Below are 16,527 nucleotides of genomic sequence, written 5' to 3' on the forward strand. Positions count from 1 at the left end.
GCCTTCTGTGGCCTACCTGCATATCGTCCTTTTGCCGCAATGTACCGGTCAAAGGTCACAGATGTTGTGAACGATGTTGGATCGGACATTTGTGCCGAATTTATTCGATCAAGTCTGTAGATGTTGCACTTAAGCAGAGAATGGGTTGCACTTTTTATTGTCATTATTCATTCCCAGCCAATAAATTGATCTCACATCTCATCGTCAGTATCGGTTCTTTAAGTTTAACGGTACCGTAAAACGGGTTATCTTTGATCTCTGCGTGAAGTTGATCGGACAAAACAAAATTTAACTTGAGCTTTTGGAGCCCACGACTAGCAACCCATTTCGTACCAGTAGTTATGTGAATACGCAACTCGACCTTTTCTTTGTTTTGGTTAGACCCCCACTTAATTTAGAGGTAGGTATTAATTTAGAGTTCAACAAATGTATGGCCAAACTGTTGCTATAAATATAGAGCGAAAGGCCACAATAATAAGTCATATATCAACTTATTCAATTATCAAATTAACTAACAACGAAAAACTAACTACTTAGCTGGTATAAGTTCACATATTTAATTCAGAATAATAGATCATGACTAAAGAGTCAATTATGAGACCTTCACTGAATTTTAGGTTACTTAGCACAAACGGTAACTTCAAACAAGAAACGATAATTTATTCTAACATAAATATAACGCTAACGCAAATTGTACATCATTTCATTTTAACTATGTCTTTGTTTTTTTTTTAATTAAAATAAATTCACAGCATTTTGTTTTTCGACAAAATTTTACCAATTTTTGGTGTTCCAATATCGGTAAAAATGTTATTGGCACCAACTTGGTGTTGGTCAAGCAAATTGATTTGAAGTTAGAACCATTTCATTTTCATTTTTACCTTTGTTGTACTATAACAACGCCGTTTTGCTTGTCGCAATGTCTGTCTTCAGCCACTTAGGGGCTTCAGCCGATAGGGGAATAGAGGAATACCCTAGCAACCAAAAGTTCCGATAAAAGTGGATTTTTTAGCTTAATCAGCTACCCAAATTATCATGAATAGAATTCTATTCAGCTTAATTTCTAAGCAACTAACAGTAATTTCAAGTTTCAAGTAGGAATGCTAAGCAACTTTCAAACAGAACTAGAAAGTTCGCAAAAAGTTTGCTTAGGTCGCTGTATAGAACGCTGTTCAGCACGAGAAAAAAACTTCGATAATCTCAAAATTAAAAAGAAATTTTCCACTTTTCCCTGTTTTTTCCCTAACTAAACTAAACTTGTTTTGGTTATTAATGATAAGGTTAGATCGAAGACCTAGATCAGAAGAATAATGATTGTTTATTAATATTAATTTATTTTCATAACCTGCCTCGAGTTTCGAACTCGGGTACTCCTCTTGGTAACCTAGACACATACCACTGCTCCATTGCTGAAATATGAGATCTGCATAAATGTCACTCGATGTACTGATTTCTCATTTACTGTAACATAAAGGACAGCCCCTGGTTTCTTTTTGAACTTGAAAGTCACGATCTGAACTTGAAGTTCAGAAATAGTACGCGCAAAACTTCATCCGAACGTGAAAGTTTTGAAATAGTAGCGCGAAGCTTTATGTGAACTTGCGTTTGACAGTTCACCGATTTGTTTTGAGTGTTTCAGCAGCAGCAAGCGGTATTTTTTCTGCAGCAACATTTTTCGCAAAATCCAGGTTGGTAATTATATACAATGCATACCATATTGACTGACGCAAAACTAATTACAGCTTCATTGATTACAGATATGCCGTTTGCCGTAGTCGAGACTATGAACGCAAGGGGCCACATTGAGCTTTCGGCGGTGCCAGAAAAATGGATCCGAAGCTCCAAATCCGGAAACATTATGCTGTGGCCCAATTCACAGCGAGTTTAAGATGTGAAAAAAACGCTTCGGGATGCCAACATCATAAAAGCATGGCTAAAATATGAATGTACGATCAAGCGGAATGGCATCCGGTGCTACGATGAGGCGATGGGCTTATGTGAGGAACTCTCCGGTGAGTCCTCATCAGACGCGGCCAGCCAACAGCCAACGCAAGAAAAAGGTTAACCAGAATCCTGTGAGCTTTCAAAACATGCTGGTTCTGGATAGTGCAAGTCTGCCTTTACCTCCAGTAATTGCAAAGCTGGAACCACCAGTCGCTCCACTACGACCAACCGCCGCGCCGATGCAGTCACAATCCATACCAATGCAACCACCACTCGCTTTACCGCAGGCATAGAACAAACCATTTCTTTTTATTGTTTTAAAAAAATACATTTTTTGTTTTAATACCGGAGTATAAATTTCACTACTCAATCAAAACGCCGTTTCAGTGTCTGCGTCGAAGTTTCGCTTCAATTTCAAACTTTCTAATCGCATGTTTAACTTTCAAGTCTCATATTGAACTTTCAAGTCGCATGTTGAACTTTCAAGTCGCATGTTGAACTTTCAAGTTGCTACAAATTTTAACGGTACTTTATTAGGAATCAAGTTCGGTTTGGAAATGTAGTATCATGTTGTTCAGCAAGAAAGTCCTGCGGAACTAAATTTGAACCAAATATGAACTTCCGAGTTCGTTCCTTAAGTGAAATCCGAACTTTTGGTTGCTTGGGTATGGTTCTGTAGGTACTGGTCACTCGCATAGCAATAAGCCTGAACGTTCTGTTAATTCGGGCGAAGTTCCGTTTCGTTTTCAGCGCTTCTATCCAAGCGGGACCTTCGTACCTGAGAATCGAAATGGATACGCTAGCTAATAGCCGTCTCTTACCGCTGGTTATGACAGAATTGTTAGGTATGATCCTGGAAAATTCAATGATCGCCTTCGTAGCCTTCTCGAAGATGTAGTCAACGTGGTTATTGAAATTAGTTGGGCCCAGGATAGAACCCTGAGGAACGCAAACTGTAATCGGGATTGTCTTTCTCCCTCTGTTTGTGTAGTTATAGCCGGTCCTGAAAATAGCTCTTCAGGATTTTACAAAGGTATTCCGAAACCATCATTTTGGGTAGCGCATGAACGCTCGCTTCCTAGCTTGATTGTTGAAAGCGTTTTCGACTTCTAGCGTTACCACAGCACAATAGCGATGACCGCGTCTCTTCTGCTTCCTCGCTTTTTTTTTTTGCTCTTTCGACGACTATGCGGATAGCATCCTCGGTGTTTCTTCCCAATCCGGATCCGAAAGGTGCAACTGCAACAGTCCTCTTTGAACCCTCTGTGAATTTTTCAGTCTGTTGAGAATCACTTTCTCAACAATTTTTCTAGATGGTTCAGTAGACATACTTCTATAGGAAGCTGCATCACCTCGGGGCTTTCCTAGTTTCGGTAACAGAATCCATTTTTGCCTCTTCCATTGACGTGGAAAATATCTGTTGGATTACTGTCTTCAGAGTCACGTAAGGAATCCCCTAAGCCCAGGAGCCTTGTTCGTCTTTAGCTCCCTTGGCCATTTTTAATAATTCCTCGTTGGATATGTTAACCATTTCCTGGTTATCAGCTGCTCCATCATACGAGGCAGGGGACTAAATCATGGGTTCGTACCGTGGAAACAATCTTTCAACAATGACCGAGCATGTTTCAGTGATGGGCCCTCTCATCTTGCACATTGCGACTCTGTAGGCAATGCCCCACGGATTTTCGTTTGCATCGAGCATCTTGACACAACTTCTCGAAGCGAGTGTTTCTTACTTTATCTGATTCTGGATTTGCATGCAGTTCTAGCTTTTTTGCATTCTTCTTCTCGCTGTTAAAAAGTTTGCTCGGAGAGAACTAAGTTCTTCGTTCCCCTAGTACACTAGTCGGTGCCTATAAAGGATGTCCCACATCAAACTGCACCACGGATGAAACGCTGTAGAAAATTACCTAATTGACCGATCCTTTTCAAACTTTCAGACAATAAAATATAACCCATTAGTAAGCTTTTGGCATATTTACTTCATTCAATTTTAATACCATTACCTATGCACCGTACGCTTAAGTCCATTCATAAGGTTCTGTACAACATCTAGCTGCTGTTTCTTTTGTACGAAACCCCACTTTTTCTTCGTGTCTTTCTCACGGGGGCGGGGACGGGGGCAGTAACTCCTGGTCCTTGGCTCTCTGAATGAAATACTTGGACAGATTCAACTTTTTGGTCACATCCCTGACCGAAGAATTGGGATTCTCCTTAAACGCTTCCACGCCAGGCTTGTTTTATGATGACTAATAGACCTCCTCCTAATTTCTCCTTCCGTTCGATACTCAGAGTTTCGTAGCAACGTTTAATCATACGACTTACCGTTGACTGCACGATTCCGAGTTGTTTTTCGATGTCCCGAGAAGATAGTTGAGGATTTTCCAAGTGGTTGCGCAAAATCAATTCGCGACGTTCCTTTTCGGGTGACGCCACTTTTAACAATTTTCGAAAAACTGACAACGATAAAAATACAGTGTAAACAATACACTCTAAACTACTTCTGCCCAAATTTTCAAACGAAAATACCCAATGGGTGATGCAATTTGATGTGGGACACCCTTTACTCCCTGTTGGCGACCTCTGAATTATCCCGCTCCGAGCAAACAGGTTTTACTTCCTTCCATCTCCTTTCTGGATTTCTAACGGCTGGCAACTAGATTTTTGAAATTTATTTCTCAAGTTGTCAAAAAAGACAAACATATCTGAAGAATATCTGTTTTACCAAAATTAAAGATACGTTGTCCATTATTGAAAACAAATCAGTGAACATTTGAAGACGGGCCGTAATCGGCTGTACGGTGAAGCTTGAGTTCGATGTCGGAAGAGGAGCATTGTACGGCCGTCATGTCAACTTTGCGAATGGCTCTCTTGATTCTACCAATCAACTGCTTGCAATTCGTGACTCTCCAGTTATTTTTGTACACCAAGGAACTTAAAGTCCCTAAAAAATCTTCGATTGGGCACACTAAGACTGATTTGTCGGGTCGCGGTTTTTGGGTACAAATGAAATCGAATGGGTATTCAGGAACGATTGTATTTTTGGCGAAATGCGATGAAGCTTTATCCGGCCAAAACACGTATTGTCCATCTGCATGATGTTTTTGTAGAAACGGGATCAAAATTTTCTTCAAACGTTCATTCTGGTACACATCGTGATCAGGCTTGGCATACACTTTTCACTTCGATTTTGCTCTTTTGATTACTGCATCTCAGCCAAGCAAAATTTGAAAAAGTGTTGTATGGGGCGTTTGTAGAATTTGTTATTATCTACAATATTGCTGAAGAAGGCATTACTGTGCATTTTGTATTTATGGCGCTATAAGGCTGCTACCCTCTTGGTAGCAAAAAGAGCGCTCTTTTTGCTACCAACGGCATTGCTGCCCTACAGCGCCGTAAATACTAAAGATAAAACTCCACTTTCTTCAGCAATATTATAGATAATTACTAGCTCTACAAATGCCCCATACACCACTTTTTCAAATTCTGCTTGGCTGAGGAGCAGTAATCAAAAGAGCAAAATCAAAGCGAAAAGTGTATGCCAAGCCTGATCGTGATTGATAGTTAAACCAGAAGGTTTGAACCATGGATTAGAAATACTTCTCTCGGAACGGAAGTGGTAATGCACTGCACTTTCTGTTCAAACTTAGGTTTATACTTGTATTTTATGTTCGGAGCTGTAGTAGAACTATTCAAGGAATAGTATCGATCCTTTCCGGGAAAAAGGGAAGGAACTTTCGTCGTCTAAAACAAAGTATTTGCCGGTATAACTTTTTGTCAACCAGCGGCATTGGCATTTCAGCATCGAAATCTGTACCTTGGTGTATTCCGGGGTTCTTGTCTACTCTCGGCACCAGATTTGTTATTTCCTCACTCATTGAGCAAAAAGTGCAACTTTCTTATTCAACACAATGGGCAAAACTGTTGTCAGAAATGAGAAATAAATCCACACAAGGAGAAACAGACTAAACATAAAGAGAAAAACCGACTCGCAGAAAAACTTCTCATTGCGCTCTTTAAATGAGAAACTTTCGGTTTTGCTCTCGGTAGCTGCAGCAGTAAACGTAAAAGCGAAATAACTGGTGCGCGTACAGAGACTATAGACTCAGAGGCGTCAAGGGCAGGGCCTTAAATTATCACCGAATTTCAAACAAAACAGAAAATCTTTTTTCTCAGCATACATTGTTTTTTATGCCTCTAAGTTTAGTATGTACAACTGCACTGTGATTTTCATCATAGTATACAAATTCAATATATCGTGAAAATAGAACAGGAGAAAGTGATTTTCAAATCCAGATGGTGATATTCACTTAAGTTAAAAAAACAATTTTAAATGCAGTTAATGAAAATAAAAATCTTATTTTCAACAGCTGAATGCAATAGATGCTAAACCACAACATACATTTTTTTTATTGATTTTCATTGCTCAAACGTGAATATCAGTTTGTTACAATATCACAGGGCGCTGATATTCTATATTCTCGTGCATGAAGTTCATGCTTTCTGCATTTAGTTATTATGTACGTTTGATCAAAGCAAGCAGATTTTCAATGTAAGGTAGACTGATAATCCAGAAGTTTGAACGTTATGCTGATGAATATTAACAGCACTGGTCAAGGCAATCAAAAGTCGTTAAATTTTTAATCTTAACGTAATATTACCTTATTATAATATTACATGTTTATAATGGGACTTTCCTGTAGGTGTACGTCAAGAAGCAAGTGCATGGGAATTCCAATCCTGTCATTCATCAGCGCATCACATCAACGTATTCAAAGTGTATTAACATTCTTTTGCTCCTCAATTACTCATTCAACCGCATTCAGCAAGAAAGAGAAAAGTCAAAATGAAACGGAGAAGAATAAATTGCGTTGAAGACTGAGACTATTAGAATTTTTCTCTTCTCTTTTTTTCCTCTGAGGAGTGAGGAGGAATCATCAATGCTCGGCACATTATTCTAATTCTTTTCAATGTTTTGCAGATGTACTGGTGGGAGCAGTTGAACTTTTTTGCGGCATTCTGTTGGCTCACGGAATCCTTGTTGTCGAAGGCACGAGAAAAAGAACGAAGCCCTTCTGTGTCCATATTTTTGACTGGTCTTTCACTGCCTTGCTTGCGAGTAGTTGTCGGGGCTCTTAGGATATGGTAAACAGTCGAAGCCACAAAATTCTTGCTTCTAAAATATTGTACAGTATACTTTTTGCCGAGAGCTTTGTGCAATTCGTAGAAGTGTACAACGCGCTCTCGCGCTTGCTTCTTGTTTTGACGCTATTTTGAGCAAAACTTGGCAGGCATAAACAAAACAAAAAATACTGCCAGAAAGAGAAAAGAAAGCTAACAAATATACACTCTCTTTTCTGTCTAAGCTCGTTTAATGTTGTGCACAGGGGCCTCGAAAAATATCCAAACTTTTAGTTGCCACCCGTTAGTTCATGTTTCATACAAACACGTCCCCCCTCTAGGACCCTATCTCCACTCGTAGTATGTAGTTGCTTTTTAACTGCTGTATTCAGTGCCAGATTAGTGGCAGGAAGAGAGGAAGAAATCACCTGGGCCAATAACCACCAACACCCGTATTGATGACGAGTTTTGAACGTACTTAGAGTCCTGTCAAGGTTTTAACAGGGCGGAGAGAGTCATTCTATTAATCTGCTAACCACTTCAAGAGGGTGTCACCTCTCTACCCCTATTACGTCTGGTGCATTCCATTAAACCGTATCATGTTCGTATTGCCATCAAGCGACCAGATTACTGTAATAAGAATCTTACAGGTATCGATCTTAACGTGTCCCTTGGCACTCCTGTGGGAATTGAGCTAGAGTGCTAAAGCGGCACAACTCGCTCAAGAGAGCTGTTTTCAGATATTGTGCTGTTTTCAGATTCCAAAAGCATTCGACAGAGCCCACATAACGTCGTACGAATGAGCTTAACCTGTTTCGTCGGAAAAACCCATGTTCTACCGGTATCTGCCACGGCGCATTTCATTTGACTGAATCGAACGCCGCCTTAAAATCAACAAACAGAAGGTGAGTCTGCAAGCTGTATTTCCAAAGTCAGTGATGTTGGGTAAACATCTGATCCGCGGTGGAGCAACCCTCACGAAAATAAGCTTGGTACTCGCCGATAAAGGACTTCGCTAACGGTTTCAGTCTACAGAGCCGTATTGGGGAGGGCACCTTATGGAAAGAATTGATTTTGACAATGATACGATAAATTGCTTCGTACAGCCGCTTGCTTGCCGCTTTTAGAAGTTCAGACGGAATACAGTACTTCCCAGCTAACTTACCATTTTTCAGTTCATTAATTGTATTTCTAAATTCTTCCTATGTTGGAGCCTTACAGCTTAATCATCCCTCACGCTCTATTCTCTATGTTTACCTCTCCATTAAACAACGCCTGGAAGTGATATTTTCACCTGGCTGGCAGACTATTTCGACTTAATTGAACTATTTGCTAGAGAACGTATTTGTACCATGCGATTTTGAGTGGAATGATAGCATGAATAATTATTGTTTAGCAGTTAATTTCTCACAATTTTTTTCTTTCAAATTTTAAACACAGTGTAAAAACAGCATTCATAACTCATTTACATTGAAAACATAAAACAATCAAGTGCCTTAGAACCTCCGAAAACCATCTCAAACAGCGTTCCATAAGACGGTCTGCAATGGTATTACCAATTACAATTTACCCTTCCGCGGAATATCACGTCCAATTTAACCGATGCAGCCGAGGTGAAATACACGGTTATCACACATTCTATAAGTTTTATGGCAGATCAGTGGAGTTTATCCGTGGCAGTGGAATTAAGGCACTCGAGACCGGTGCATGGGACAAGACAGCAGCACCAGCGAATCCGCGAACGACGACCGGCACACGCCCGGGGGCACACGTCAGTTTCCCACGGATTCGCTCGTAGCCGGGTAATGAAGGCATATGCCCACCTTCTGACGGTTTCACCAGCCAGCCGGCCCACGATGGCACCAGTCCCACAATACCGCTACCAATAATAAATGGCTGAAAGCAGGGGTGTAGAGCCGCCGGCCAGGCTACATTATTACTTGTGGGTGAACCACCCGCTCGCCGGTCGGTTCCACTCTGACACACGCTATATGATTGTATCACGCAGCGCGGACTCTGACGCTGCGGTTGCAATAAAAAAAAAGACAGAATTTTTGCGTGGCATGCAACTTCAACTGAAGAAGCATTAAACGTTTGGCTTTTTGAAGTTAATGCAGGACCGGTGCGGTCGTTTAGTTTGGAAGTCTGCTAACAATTAATTATCGCGTTGCAGAGTGCAGTCAATTGGCTTATTATTTACTTTGATTTTGTATTCAATATCTATCTATTCGGATTTCACGATTTATGTGTATGGTTTCATGGTCAACTCCTTTGCTTACAGACAAAAAAGCCAAACGACTTCACTTCCGCTTCAGCTTCTACCATTTCTAACCAGCGTCAATTCTAGTCTTATGACTAGCGACCAGATATCTGGAAGCTGATCCAATAAATGTGCTGACTTACGATCTATTACAGTGGAGATCTATTCATTCTACCCACAGACATTATTCCGGCTTATAATCCATTTGAACAATGTCCGTTTCAAAAGCGTATGAAATATTGATACTGTCATGCATCGGTATTAAAACGCTCCTCGCACCTATAGATGCGGTGTGATTCAGCCTGCCCGAGGTGCTTCAATGTTGAGAATCAAAATCAGGTGGCCGTAGAGCAAATGACCCGTTTATAATCGCGACAAAAGGAAGAGGTATGATCGCTCTGAAAGGCAGCAGGAATTCTTTAGTGCGTCGGCGACCGAATGAGGGAGGGATCAATGCAAGACCGGTAATTTATTTCGACACTTTTATATTTTCCATCAAACTAGGTTTTTTTCTATTACAGTTTACCACGGTACAAATAGAGGTGGGAAAATTTTAAAATTAGCTGCACCAAAAAAATCTATGTTGTCAACTCTGAGAATTTTAAATTTGGAACCTGGCAATGAGATTCGTCTAATAAAATTTATAATTAACACTCTGTAATGTTGATTAGAATCAATTGTAAAGATCATTTCAACGGTAATCTCTACTAGCAATTAACGAACAGTTTAATTGATGCTCCTCTAAAATATTAAATTTGCTCTCACAAAAGCTTTCAGTGCTTTGTGCTTACAATGTTAGGAATGCTTTCGAGAAAATCAACTCTATCACAAGCATCACTTACTACTAGCTATAGTAAAAATATGAACATGAATGGTCGCTACGACAAAGTAAACCTCTCAAGGTAATGAAGAAAAATCGAACCACAGTGTCTGCGTTCCCCGCTGGATCCCTTAGAATTATATAAAAATTTACTCCTTATTCAGTGATCAACGAAGCTTCATGTTCGTCTCGAAGCTCCGGAAAGAGTGAGATCAAATCACCACTCATAATCTATAATTAATTGCTCATTAACAAACAACATAGTTTTAGCTGTTCTTTGTTTCGGTTTCTCACCATCATCACCGAGGATTTTCGCTGATACGGGCGGGAGTGGAGTTTTTCTTCTCGAAGTATTCGGGTGCAAAAAAAAAAGAATAAAACTTCAGTGGCGAGGCTGGAGGTGGTCCCGGTGGCGTCTACATTTAAACACTGTTGTTGCTGTTGATATGGCGGCCCTTTGACGAGCTAAGATTGAGTCTACATCTGACAAAGTCGGTTCAACATCGCCGGGTTGTTTTCAAGATCGTTATGAGAAAGCGCTTCTTCGTTTCACAAAACGGCGAACTAATCTCGGTCGAAATGACTTTGGTTTACCATAACCTATATTTAGGGGCGTAGAATATGTTAAAAATTAAACTCCTACTAAAAACAATGTGGCAATCTTGCTTTATATAACAATTCTGAAATACCCTTCGGGACGATTCCGCTACCTCCCGTAATTAGTTGATTTCAACCATCAATTCGGGGTGAATAAAGTGGATAAAACCGGTATTTCAATTAAACCGAACAATGATGGCGTCAAAACTAGGTTCCGAATTTTAAGTGCAAATACTTATTAACGTTACACCTGGAGTAGATCATGCTATCGACAGGAAATGATTCATAAAAACCACACGCAAGTCGCGACAATGCATGACTATACGGAATCGCCCTTCGGTAGGAATTTCCTCCGTCCTCCGTAGACAAAACGGAACGAGAGCCCTCGGACCGAAGCGCGCCGCCGCTGCGGATTGTTGTTTCTGATAAATTGAAAAGCGTTCGGCATTCGGGCTGGCTGAAAGCTGCCATAAAACAAGCGGAAACCCCCTGCGGTCCATCCGGGCGGCCGGCAGTCGGATCGGATTGATCTAGTTATCAAATCGACATGCATGCCGCAAATTGATGCTCCCTTGATGGATTGATCGCATCCGAAGCCAGTGAAGCCTGCTCCGTCGCCCCGGGGCGACATCGCGGGAATGATCTTATTATTATTTTTTGTTAATAGCTGTATTTTATTGAAAACGACGGAAGGATACCTTTTCAGATTGATGGTTTCATTAGGGGGATCCGTCATAATAGTATCCGATAAAAGCACGGATCGGGTCGGTAGTCATCACTATTGTTATAATTGTTTGCGACCTGGGAGCGAACCAATTATCTGTGTTCGACAGCGTGCTTTTATTGGGGTTCGATCGTTTACGAAAGCATGAGAAAACTGTTAAGCTCGCGCTAATAAATTGATTGCGGCATGCGATCTGATGCTCACGATATGGAGAACCTGATCGAAAATGAATGACTTATGTTTGCAGTAACGATGAGGCTGAAAAATATTTGACGTTGAATTTTAGCTTATTAGTGGTGGATAATTTTTCAAACGCTTTCAATGATTGGACAGTATCCATTAAATATCTAATTTTAATCGGAAGTATATATAGGGTTGCCTGCTGCAGGTTGAGAAAGTTCGATTATTTTTAAATGAATGTAAATAGCGTCCCAAATCTTACTCTAAACAAGACTTAGGTTTGAGACTTTTCTTATATTCAAGTTGATTTACAAGAAATTAGATACATATTTCCTTTGTAAGCCGAGTGGCTTATAAAAAAAATGGTAAAACAATTTATTGGAAACTTTTTCGAGCCAATACTTTTTTTGTTTTCCTCCAAGAATTGGTAAAGGCTTTTTTTTTGTATTTGATAAGTTTTAAAGTGTTCTTCAACATTAAAGACTATTCACATATATATGTGTTGTGTAGTAATAATATAAAAAATAGTTATGTGAAAATGACTTGGCTGTGCTGCAGGTTAAGAAATTCAAATTTTAGCTAGACGAACATTTTTTTCAACGCTTAAAATAAAAATGGCTTTTGTTTTCATTATTGTAAAAACGAAAAATTTCTCAAAGTGCAGCAACAATTTTTTTGCTAATTTTTAGGAGCTTTATGGAAATGACCATAATTTCTTTATTTTTCTAAAATCAAATACAGTGGTCTCTCGGAAAAGTTAATCGATTGTGGAATGGGTCGATTAACTTTTCCGAAATATTAACTTTTCTGAGTAGTCCTAAGAATCATTGAAAATAAAAAGGAATAAGAGTGAAAAATATATTTTCGGATACAGGATACACATTTTTAAGTATCTGGAAGTTGTAATGTAAAGAAATATGTAACAAGATCTTCGAAATAATACTTAGTTCCTTTCAGTAAATTGAAAATAATCGGCTATACTAGTTTACTTTTGATTTTTCGTAGTCTACGACAACGTTTTGATAATGTTTGCGCTTTTTTTGTTCCCTACTGTTCCTACTTTTGCATTTAAAATTCAATCTGAGTTTGCGCTTTTTTAGTATGTTATGAAAAATCCTAACTGTGATGAAGTAACTATGTGCCCGAATTGAACTATTGCTACAACTATCAGGTACAAGAGATTAATTTAATCCCAGTTTATGATGAGACCCTGTATGAAGCTGTGAAAATGCGACAATAAACCGATAAATGAGAAATAAAGATAGAAGGAAAACACACGTGTGTGAATGAACGCTTTGAACACCAATAAATTCAAATTCTCAGAAAAGTTAAGGCAAAAATTAATTTGTTAGAGTGTTATATGAGAGCTAATATTCGCTTACCTTTTTTAAACAATTTACTTTTTCGAGAGTTTACTTTTCCGAGAGTTTACTTTTCCGAGAGTTTACTGTATTTCGCAATTTTTTCTGTATAGACAATAGCAATACCTTTCCAATGATGTATAACACTCATAAATAAAACATTTTGATTAAGTTTTATGGACCGAAAACAAAATTGGTCTCAATCTGCAGCTGTATCCCCTATTATAATCATAACCATCACCTGACAGCAAAAACATCTTGACACAGTTATCATAAAGTATCCTCATATCGTTCACCAAATGCACAGAAGTGGTTTTTTCGAAATAAAGTTCTCCGATTCCAACTCCATAAATAGTTACCGAATTCATCGAAGCTTCTTTTTTAATGTTTTCTACAACTTCTGTGAAGACACAACGTTTTTCTGTACGTACTTTTTTTGAGTCATAATAAGGCTTATACAAATTTGGAAAAAAGTTTATGTCCTGGTCTCGAAATATTGATCAAGGGGGGGGGGGGGGGGTTGCAGGAAAAAAATAATAACATCAAACCTTTATTAACTAAACAAAGGAGAAGAAACCAGTATTTATTTTTCCATATTAAAAGAAATTTAATACATAAATGTTGTACAGTACTTAAATTTTAGTTAAAACCGAACCAACCTTCAAAAATTTTCAATTCAAGCACATAAAGTAAGCATTGTGGTAGAAATGAATCAGCTTGATAATAATGGAGTGCCACAGCAGCTTTAAACTTGCGTGTTACTCGGTTAGTTACCTTGTATTTAAGAATAATAGAAATCTGTGTCACTTACTAGTTCAGAACTGGGTAACCACGAATTAGTATCAGAATCTAATCATCTTGTAAAAGTGGCAATTTAGTAGTTCCCTACAACTTTTTTACTTGGAACGCATACGCTGTGCTGCGAAGTTTGTCGATAAAGAAATGTCAAGTTCTTAAGGACGTTTATACGTATGGCTTTGCTTTTTTGCATGTGCTGTGCTACCGACATTTTTTAACAAAAATATCTCTGACACTTTTCACGTTTGAAACCGCTTGTTTCTTGATCAACTTCTTAGTCATATGAATATCAGGCCATTCCTACTGGTTCTCAACAAGAACGTGTTTATCTTTGTATATTAAAGATGCAAACGCAACACTATCAGAAGCAATTGTCATTGCTTGACTAATAGCATTTGTCCAGGCCAATGATGCACTTCGGATGAAGGTCACTACTGCAGTGGAAATTGTTCTCCAAATATCAGGGGTTCTATTCTAATAGCCCTCTGTCGAAGAACCTTGATCTTTAATTAAAAATTTCCGGACATCGGCATAACAGGTGTCCCGAGTCTTTTTTTAAGCTTCGGATGATAGCGTATCGGACAATGTCCTGTTGTAAGACCAGCATAAATGATTAGATCTTTTTTCGAAAGCTCCAGGATTTTACGAATCATTGAAATGTTTGGAGAGATAAACCGTTTCGACTGTCTAGCAATGAACATGTTATTCCAATTTAATTCCAATTTTGCACACTTCCATAATCCATACTATAGCTCCATTTTTAAAGTAGAAAAAGATGAAGGTCAGTAAAAAAGCAATATAACTTAACATGACTTCATTTGATGTTGTGGTCGGGCCACCATTGAGCCCAATGATAATCACAATATGACAATAGTCAGAAAAGTTTCGAACAATTCAGTGACATCCTTTCTGTATGCATCCAATGCATGGTAAAATATTGTATTTGTAAGGTAAAATTGTAAGTTTTACGTCCCTCACATTTTGTATGTTGGGATGTTTGATGATTAGGGTAAGTTCTTGAACACTACGGAATAAAACGACAAATTGGAGCCCCGAAAGCACTGAAAGCTGATATTCCGGAGTGTATAATTTGTTGTTCAATCTATCTTCTACCTAAGAAAGCAAAAAATAACCCCACTACAATTCGGAATATCTCCGTCAAAAGCGGTACCAAATTTCACTAATATATTGTTTAGTTTATTGATGCCTCAATCTAATTCGGTTCTTTTAAAACAAGTTGAATTGAAATGGAATAAAATTTAAAGTAAATGGAGCCAAAAGTCTGATTTCAAACATCCCAATTTTCGGCGTCAGGATTTAAAGGTTAAGCACAATAGTCGCCTATGACCTGTAGCAGGAATCAGAAAGCTTAGTTGATGAAGGAAAGTTGAACGAGACTCACCGGATAATTACTTCAATTTTGCACATATTGGGTAATTTAGAGATGTAAACTCGTTGAACTGTAAAAAATCTGCTTATCACTAAAGAATGCAACATAATAATATTTCACTTTATTTTTTTGCCCCTTCAAATTTGGAAAAATTTTGAAGGGGGGGGTGACAAACTTTTTTACAAATTTGTATAAGCCTAATGTATGACAATATGATCACCCTAATAAGGCCATTACAAATATTTTAAAAAGTTTCTGTCCTTCCGGTGTTGGGCCACCGAAGGGGAGGGGGACAAAAAAAACTAAGAGATTTTTTGAATCGAGCAAAAAAATATGGGTTTTATGAATGTTTACTTAAAGTTTAAACGTGAAAAGCAAATCTATTCTTGGCTTTTAATATATACGTTATTATTTTCCATGCAAAAATCTACGAAAAAAGACAAAAACGAAAGAAATTTTTAAAAACCTTTAAAAATAATTTACAGTGATAATTATAATAGACCGTAGTATTTTTATTCAAAGATGTGGCTTTTCGGTCTTGGGTTTCTTACAGCAGCATATTGGAAAGTTCATATTGAATTAATCGATCTGGTTGTGATGGGCGTGGAAGGTTATAGTGTAAGTTGGAATCTTAAGTTATCTAATACAATAGTTAGTTATGCTTTCAGTATAGAGGGTTAAACAAAATTAACATTCTCAAGTTTAAATCCCAACACTTGACTAAGAAAACATTTGTTAACGTTGTAAGTAATTGTATGTGTAATGATGCAGATTGTTTAAATAATTGTAATGTTTATAACAATAGTTGCTCCGAGGATAAAGGCATAGATCTTCGAAACGTCAGCCAAAAACGTAAAATAAAATTTTCGTAAGAAACCCGAGACCGAAAAGCCACATCTTTTAATAATTTGCAATGACCCAATATAAAAAGATAAAATGTATTTTAATAATAAGGTTCTCAAAAGACATTAGCCTGTAAAGTTATGCAATTTAATCCTATGAGAAAGTAGGCGAATATGAAAGGCTCGTTTCAGACGTTTTGTCATATAAACCTTCCAAGACGTTTTAATTTTATCTCATTAGCCTTTACGTCCCTGCCATAAGGGTACTTGCAGTTTCACTTTTGGCTCAATCTCCATTGATTTTTGATCGATCATCCTGTAACTCATGTAACAAAAATCTGGTGCATAACTAACTGCGCATCGATTCTACGAGATTCAATAACCCATTTGCTATATTTCTTGAAAAAAATGGAAATTATTATTAATTAAATTATTATTTATTATTATGTTCATGTCCACCGGTCCGGCAAAACATAGAAATGAAATCAGA

This window comes from Sabethes cyaneus, chromosome 3 (genome assembly GCF_943734655.1).
Source record: "Sabethes cyaneus chromosome 3, idSabCyanKW18_F2, whole genome shotgun sequence".
Classification (NCBI taxonomy): domain Eukaryota; kingdom Metazoa; phylum Arthropoda; class Insecta; order Diptera; family Culicidae; genus Sabethes; species Sabethes cyaneus.